The sequence below is a fragment of the Atta colombica genome, unplaced genomic scaffold (genome assembly GCF_001594045.1).
Source record: "Atta colombica isolate Treedump-2 unplaced genomic scaffold, Acol1.0 scaffold187, whole genome shotgun sequence".
NCBI classification, from domain to species: Eukaryota; Metazoa; Arthropoda; class Insecta; order Hymenoptera; family Formicidae; genus Atta; species Atta colombica.
The window spans coordinates 1,442,022-1,450,702 of NW_017259279.1; the positions used below are offsets into that span (position 1 = coordinate 1,442,022).

At 28.3% G+C, this 8,681-nt stretch overlaps 1 protein-coding gene across 2 annotated transcripts in view; it reads right to left on the reverse strand.

The window, feature by feature from the left end:
- LOC108686506 (clavesin-2-like) overlaps positions 1-3,740 on the reverse strand; it is a 9,524-nt gene extending 5,784 nt beyond the window's left edge. The window contains exon 1 of one of the 2 annotated variants that reach the window (XM_018191847.1): positions 3,703-3,740. The gene's annotated coding sequence lies outside the window, so the exon portion shown is untranslated. Of the gene's footprint in view, positions 1-3,610 lie in introns of both variants that reach the window. The other variant, XM_018191846.1, reaches the window with a different exon arrangement.
- Positions 3,741-8,681: the final 4,941 nt, after the last annotated feature.

Below are 8,681 nucleotides of genomic sequence, written 5' to 3' on the forward strand. Positions count from 1 at the left end.
TTATGATTCTGTATTCTATCTGTACGGAAAAAAAATCTGACTGCATAAATTGAAAATCTCATAAATTTAATCAAAAGTTGAAAATTAAATAGTTAAATCTGTTAAACATTCTAATCAAACATTCTATCGAGATATACCCAAAAATTCAGTTACAGTAATTAAAATTCTGATTGTGTAATCTATAAATGAATTTTATTTGTACTTTCCAGTAAATATCAATTAAAGTAACATAACATGTTATCATCTCACATTCAACAATATAAATGTAATACAACACATGTATTACATATAACAGTTGCGTTATTAAGCGTAAAATTTTATCTCAAGCAGAATAACAAATCACGATAACATCAAATGATGTTAAAATGATTGTTATTGATTGTAAGATGACTTCTATTAATCATTTTGCCATTAGATATCATTTTGATGTTATGATGACTTGTGTTCTGCTTGGGATATTATGTTTATTATTTTTAATTTGAGGGTCTTGTTAATGTAATCAAAATATTTTTTTCAGTGAAGAATAAGACATCTGTACAAAATTGGAACACTGTCTTTTTATGTAGCACGAGAATCATTTCACAATAAATTAACTATTCACTTTCTCTTCTCTAAATTGTGTTTATTATTGAAAGAGATAGATTGCTTGTTTTCTCGTCTGGACACTCATTTCTACTTCTTCAACCATGGATCTCCGCATATTATAGAGCGAGGGTAATTAAGGTTGTATAACTTTGTTGCAATACTGCCTTTACGTATCGTAAGCGTAACCGGACCCACAAAAATAATGTAAAGCATACGTAACATCCGTAAAGTTATGTCACTTGTAGAACGGAGTCAAAGATAAAAAGATTTATCGGTAAGAGCACGTGATTGCATCTATAAGATACATGTCAGGTTTCAGGAGAATTATTAATAAAAAAAAAGAAGAGAAAAGTAGCTATCGTCGAATAATAAGGAACATTAGTGTATTAGTGTCAAGACACTACCATGTCTCTGAATACGTATCTTATGCTATATCGGTTTCGTATCCGTGTCCGTTTTACGGCGAAGAACGTAATCACGACACACGCACAAAGCATACTGTGATTATGATAGAGCCGGTTAAAGATATACTATCTTCTTCCGCGTAGAAAGTGCCACTTATCATGTATTACTCGCGAGCTTTCATCTCTCAAACGTTGTCGGTTGCGCACGTAAGAGCTTTTTTTTATATGAGATTAAGTTTATATGAGATTACGTCGATTACATCACATCGATATCTATCCTTTCGTTTTTATATCGTTCTACGAGAGGAGATTTTACCGCTTATTATTACAGCATGATGATCATGTAATATTATATGCTTACTTTCATATATTACGATGATTATGTCACGATTTTTACGATCAGTTGTAGTCCATCAAATAAGCAAGTTAAACATCTCGCGCATCATCTTTAAACCCGAATTTTCTTTAAAATACTATTTTGCAGTCAAAAATGACGATTTGCATTCCATATTCTTGACCTTTAGTTACATGTTGGCCTTTATGACCAAGGATGAGACAAGCTACTCCGAAGATCATTGTGTCATTAAAATTCACGCAGCGTTAATCGATTCGACAAATTATTCTGACGAACGTGCTTGGAAAGTTTATCGCTGACGTCACAGACAATGTCATTATATTGTCGCCGTATAATTATGAATTTCAACCCTTAACCGTGATGTAATTTGCGATTTAAATAGCTAAGGACGATTTAATTAATAAAATATTAATATTAATATTTCAAGCGTACAATTTATTAATTTTTCAATAAAAGAAAAACTCTAATTATCGAAATGATTTGCAATAACAAATTTGTGTGTGATTTAGTATGCATTAACTTTACGATACTCGCGTAATTCTTTTTAAAATAATTACTCATGATGAGGTGTACTTTTCCAAATGTCTTGAACTCATCATCTGTCTTTATTTAACATTAAATGTTAAACAAGGACAGATGATGAATCCGAAGCATCGGAAGCATCCGACGCGTCGCGACGTTTCCGAACGCAGCCATTATATCTTAATTTTTTTTTAATAAATTGTGATGATTTAAATAAATTGTGATGAAATAAACGTTGATACCATACAGTGTATTTTTTAGATAAAGAAGAACTTCTTTAATTGTGAAATAGTACAGTACTCATTCAATAAATTTTACTTGGCAAATTTATATCTTTAAGCTATATATACATATATATATATGTATATATATGTGTGTGTGTGTGTGTGTGTGTGTGTGTGTGTGTGCGCGCGCGCGCGCGCGCGCGCGTGTGTGTGTGTGTGTATGTGTGTGTGTGTGTATATATATATATATATATTACTTGAGTAATGTATTAAAATGTTAATATAAATCATAAAAAATCATAAAAACTGAAAGACAGACATCTTGCAATTGGTTATTGTAAATTATATATGTATTCCCAAAATTTTTATATACTCTATAAATTTTTGTCAATTTAAATTTTATTTTTCCACTATCTTTAAAACAGGAAGTCATGCATCAAGTATTTTAGTTATTAAATTAAAACGTACTACGTTCTAATAAAACAAATTAAAATAAAAATTTTGTCTAAAATATTTCCATTTCCAAAATTAAATTTTTTATAATTTTCTAATATTTATTTTATAATTAAAAAAGATAAAAAATAAAGACTGAACAATGATTACTAAGGCAACCAAAATTATGCTGTAAAATATGCTCTGTGTTGAAAAAAAATTGAAAAAAATGTTCTAAAGAAAAGAATATATACATTTAAATATTATTTTTTATCGTTTTCAATATAAATTTTCAAATTATTAATTAAGTTTTTTACTTTATAATAACAAAGTAAAATAAATTTGATAAAATTTGTTTACATGTAAAAAAATTTTTTTTTAATTTAATTAGTCTTACGAGGCATTAAAATTAAACAAATACATATTATTTGTTATTTGTTATTCGAGAGAGAGAGAGAGAGAGAGAGAGAGAGAGAGAGAGAGAGAGAGAGAGAGAGAGAGAGACAGAGAGATGTTATGTATTGTATGAGACAAAAATATAGAAGATTGAATGTAAAAAAGCAAAATCTTTTTCTCCTGTGATTTCTTTGACATCACTGCATCGCGGCATGTGGAAATTATTTATCTAATCAATTTCTTTTTCAAAAATATAAAACATGATATAGCATCGATTTCTGATCGGGAAAAACTTATTCTCAGAAATTCTCCTATTTACATCAGAAAAAAAACTAATTATAAACTTAAATTAGAAAATGATATGAAATATACAATAAAAATAAAAATAATGTGTAAATATTGTACATGTGTGGAAATATGCAAAAATATGCTCTTATGTATGAAATATGCAAAATATGCTATAACATATAGAGCAAAATGCATAATTTCTTATGAAACAAATTTATATTTTTTATCATAGTTTATTTCTTTATTAATAAAAAAAAAAACATGCCTTATGCATATTTTAATTGCCCTAATGATTACACTTAACATCTATAAGAAAAAATAGACCATCTTCACACAAAAGACTAAAAAACAAGATATGTTAAGTAAGTATTCAAAATTATGTAAATTAATTGAAAAAATCCTACTTTCACTCAATCTGCCTCTTGAGGAACCGCGCGAAATCGAAGCGATGAGGATCTATGTCTTAAGCACTTATCCTATGATTATATGAACGTACACCGATCGTCGAGCCCCAGGTGCACACTTGAAAGCGACTGCCCCACTCTTGCTGGTCGATGGCTCTTTTATAATTTCCAGCCCGTCGCCCTTCCTCCACACCTCTTTTCCAATCGTGAACGAGCGTGTCCTCGCGGAGATCCGTGAATCCTTCGGAGTACAAAAAGGCGACTTCGCCTTTGTTCCTAATACATGGTGAATCAAACGTAATCCAACTTTCCCATTAAAACTCTGTCGAATGTGAACTCGCAACTATGCTTGCTTTCTACCCTCTTTTATAGATATTTAAATAGCATACATGTATAGAATGCGCGGCTCTATCAATTTCATAACAATCCCCGACTGTATATTTGAGTTAATTCCGGACGCCGATCATCTTCTAGCTGACTCGACTGTTGTCGACATCCGGTTCAACCGGTTGGTTGAAGGTTAATTCTGATACAAGAAAAATTTTTATAAAGTTTATTTACTCTAATTGTGATAACTATATATGTTTCGCGTAGCAGAATGCAACCTATAGCGTATTAATGTAACACAGTGATGTTGTTCGTTAATATGCTGCAAAGTAGGAAATGTTAAAATAACAGTAATAATAACTGTAAAGATGTTAGATGTTAAAATAACAATAATAATAACTGCAATTAAAGAATATTAATGAAAATAATTACAGAAAATGTGATACAGCAAAGACACAATATATGAAGTTGCACATAATAAATGAAGTATTAGCATTTAAGTGCTGTTTAAAACCTAAACCTAAAAGCTATAATTACAATAAGTTGGAAAGCTAAGGCTAAAGTGATATATTAAAAGAAATTGCAAATTAATAACTGACAATTCAAATATAGATAATATAAATTAATTAAATAATAAAGTAGAAAAAAGACATTGATAACAAAAAAATAATGTATTAAATAGTGTTGAAGCAGATACCGTTTGAAAGGAATATTTAGGTATAGATATAGGTATTTATATAGATATAGATATAGGTATGTGTGGGAAAAATATTTAGTTATAAATATAGAAATAATTTTCAAAAATTATCTGAGTATAGATACAGCATAGAAGTACCTGAAAAATTTTAATATATTTTAGAAAAAAGAGAAAAGAATGAAAAAAGAAAATAACAAACTGCGTAAACAAATTTTATTTTATATGAAACTACTACTTAAGTAATACATACAAAAATATTTGAATAATGAAAATTATAATTGTACATACGTCATTGCTATGGACAACCATGTATTTTATAAAATATCTTATTTTTTATTTTTTATTTGAATCTTTAAAGTTGTTTGCTTGACCTTTATTTAAAATGAAAATTTAAAAGTCCTGATAAAGGTTTGAATAAGTAAAAAAAACTTAGTTTAATTTCCGACTTATAATGTTAAAAATGTACAGACTAAGAAAACTTAGTTCAACTTTTAATTTCCAATGCTAAAAATTACAAAACAATTATACTTACTACACGACAAATTACAATTTTTTCTTGCGTTCATAATAGGCATATTCTATAGCACTTTATGCTTGAAATCAGAGGAGTACATATCACATGTTTGCCACTCTTTCAAGACTGTTATTGCATTTGTATGACAAATTTTTCAAGCATGTTAATTGACTGTAGGCCAAAAAGATCCGAGAACCTCTTTATCTTGCAACCAATCAACAGGCTTGAAAAGCTTGTCGTAAAATAAAACGAATATTAGCCTTTAATTGGAATACTAGCCCCTGTCGTACGACAAAGTTTTAAATTCATTGATTGAGTACCCAAAAAAAAAAAATTCTGACATTTAGCATGTTAATGTCAGAAGATTTTCTATTTATATACGACTTCAAGAAAATGCTTTATAAATTATTTATATTCATGTATGAAAAATTTTTTACCAGGAATCCTCTTAATACTAAAAGAATGTCTTGCATATACTGACATGCATGCATAGCACATAAATGACAATTTTCTGCTAACAAATAAGTATGCCGCTAGTATCTTGTACATCCTCTCCCTGATGAAAATAAAAATCAGAGCGTAAGTCGAATGTAATAGGAGAGTAACAAAAACATAAGAAGCCTTCTAGAAGGCGAAAATTGAAACAATGAAATATAAAAGAAGCATTTACGCTTCTTTTACATTTTAATATTTCAATTTTCGCCTTTTAGAAGTTTCGTTTACGTTTTTATTATTCTCTCATTACATCCAATTTACAATCCGATTTTTATTTTCATCAGAGCTTATTTCAAAAGATTATTTGAATTATTGTAATAGAATTTTCTATAGAAAAATTTATTTTTAATCATAGCTTATGTGTTCTCATTTTTATAGATGAATACGTATTATAAATACACACGCCTGATTCATGTAAAATTTTTCTGCTTAGAGGAAGTGCTAAGAAGAATTTTCCGCTTATCGGTAGAATATTTCTTTGGGTGTATAAGATAGAGAGATTCGACAAATTTTCTTTCTTGCAGCTAATCAATAGGCTTGAAATGCTTTGTAATACGATAAATGAACCTTTGCCTTTTTCTATGAAATTCTTTGAGAATCGTCATTCACTAAATATTAAAAATACCAAAATTACCTATGTGATAAAGTACTTGCACAACGTTGAGAATTAGAGAAAAACGATAATTTATATAACAATCAAAAATTAAATTTCTAATATAATGACATAAGTATAAATAAATACCTTGCATTTAAATCGAAAAGGTACTATACAAAAAATATCCAGATACAGATACAAGTATTTTGCCTATAAAAATCTAGATACTTAGATACAATTAAAGTATCTATAAGATACTGTATCAGATACGTTTTACCTAGAGCGTTTCAACGCTGATGTTAAATAAAAATCAATTGATGAAATAAAACACACGAGTAAAAAATGCCATAGTGTCAAAGTGATCGTATATAATATTATTCGATCATCGTATATAATAATATTTCTTGTGAATTTATACAATTTTCAGTTCAAACAAAATAATGCAATACTTACAAAAGATGTAATAATAGTAGCAGCACATAAATAGTTTTGAAAAAGATAATTAAAAGAAAAAAATAAAAAAAAACATAGAATAAGAAATATAGCTTATACAAACGATTTAAAAATTAACTGATTGCCCAATTTATGTTTGCATGAGCATAAATTTAATGGCGTACGATTGACGCAGTCATTACACTTAGAAAAAATTGTTTGGTATTTTGACTATAGTACACAATATCATATAATAAGATTAAGATGATAGCAAATAGAAGTCATTTCAGGAATCATCATAATATTATCATTTGATACACTTTTTTTTATTTGTTGATGATTTTGTGTAAATTCTTGACATTATAATTTTTAAGAGACTTTCTTGAAATGGCTTTTCATCTTGAATTTATTATTATTTTGTGATCTATCTAGATAATCCTAGACAGCATACAATATATTTATAAAACATTTACAAAACATTTGTAAGATTTATTTTTAATATTTTGTAAATATTTTGATGATCTTAGAGTGTGTACAGATCATAAATATTTATCATAAATATGAAATATTTATAGCATTTACATATTATGTAAATGCTATGAAAATATATATTTAATAAGACATTAGAATCCAAGTAAAGAATATTAATTTATATTTATTATAAATATTAGATAATATTTTCGAATAAATAATACCAAATATTTATGAATTTATGAATATTTATTATTTAAATATTCTGTGCTATCTGGGATTACATAATTACGAAATAGGAACTGTATTTTTATAATTATTATTGCTATAGTGTGTGTTAATAATACGTATTGAAAGTTCTAGCAAAAAAAATATAGTTGGCAAAAATTACTATAAATTATAATTAAGTGTGTGGTAATTACAATTACTTTTTTTTTTAAAGAGAGACAGAGTGTATGTACGTTCGAAGAAAGTTAGCTTAATTTTGTGTCTCTATAGAAAGAGTTCATAACGCTAATTAATTCGATAACATTGCGTAGAAAACATCCTCGAATCGGGAGAAGCAAACGTTAACCGATGTCATCAAAACGGATGTAAGGAATGACGCTAGGTAACCAAGCTGAAAATTGTTGGTTCGAATTCGCGTTAATCTTCGCGTTTATCTTCGGTAACACCTTAGCACTCACGTGTACGCACAGGATGTCTGTGTCGCCACAAGCCTTTAGCTTAATCGTTAAAAAAGATGAGTCAAACAAAAATTAACTTCTAATAAACAGGAAACGTTCTCCAGGTTCCCCTGGAGTTTCGCATTTTCCAAAGAAGGGGGAGATTGGGAAAGAATATCGAGGGATTGCTATATTAAACTAATCGCGCGTTTTCGTAAATATACAAATACATATATGAATTTTCTATTTCCTGTCACGAAACATTCGGGGAAGTGATGTAAAGAGGGCGAATTGTAAGTCCTACGACGTAATCATGTAATACACATAGTTTTGCGTGTTAAAAGACGAACGTAACTTCTGACTAGTTGCGTCACATCTCATTGGTGCACGTAAGAAGCAAATGAGAGATACTTTTTTTATTTTCTGCAGACGTAACGTCACAAAATAAAAATTTCTAACTGATTGATCCCTCTTTTTAAATTGCGTCACGAGAAAATCACATAATGGCTTAATTAAGGGAAAAAGAAATGAGTTGTAATGAAGATTAAGATTGAATCTTGATGATTAAATAATCCTGTATATTAGAAAACCTGGTAATGTATACAAAGTCGTTTACAAAATATTCAACTTATTTCCGCGTTCATCGGTTGACTGCGACTTGCAACATCTAAAAGAATTATTAACTATATGGGATCGCTCAAAATTACTACCAATTTCGTATTTTTAACGCTTTCTCCGATCTCTCTCATTTCTTGAAAACTTTTATTTATAAAGAAATATTAAATTTGTTTTAATTATAATATTATTATAATATAATATGTAATACAATAAAATAACATATATAACATAATAATAATACATTATATTCATTACAA